This window comes from Aplysia californica, unplaced genomic scaffold, assembly GCF_000002075.1.
Source record: "Aplysia californica isolate F4 #8 unplaced genomic scaffold, AplCal3.0 scaffold00052, whole genome shotgun sequence".
In the NCBI taxonomy this organism is placed as follows: domain Eukaryota; kingdom Metazoa; phylum Mollusca; class Gastropoda; order Aplysiida; family Aplysiidae; genus Aplysia; species Aplysia californica.
Window position 1 is genome coordinate 1,392,460 of NW_004797322.1, and position 341 is coordinate 1,392,800.

Consider the following 341-nt stretch of genomic DNA (forward strand, 5'->3'; position numbering starts at 1 on the left):
GAGAGAGAGAGAGAGAGAGAGAGAGTTTGCGTGTATCTGGGAGCATGTGTGTACGCATGTTTGTGCGTGAGTATGTACGTGTGCATGAGTGTGAGTGATTGAGTTACATGATGTGAGAGTAAGAGTGTGTAAGTGTGCAAGTGATATTGTGTACATGTGCGTGAGCATTTGTGTGTTTGTGGGTGAGAGCGCGAGCGTGTGTATACGTGTGTATACAGTATACAGTGCATGAGTTAAAGTATACATGCTTGTGAGATCGCGTCCATGGACATGATATTGTGTGTTCGTGTTTGCACGTCACGCCGCGCGCGCGCTGTGTATGTGTGTGTGTGTGTGTGTGT

At 47.2% G+C, this 341-nt stretch overlaps 1 protein-coding gene across 3 annotated transcripts in view; it reads left to right on the top strand.

Annotated features, from left to right (window-relative positions):
* Window positions 1–341, top strand: part of LOC101864204 (plancitoxin-1) — a 43,729-nt gene that overhangs the window by 1,269 nt on the left and 42,119 nt on the right. The gene's annotated exons all lie outside the window — the stretch shown is intronic.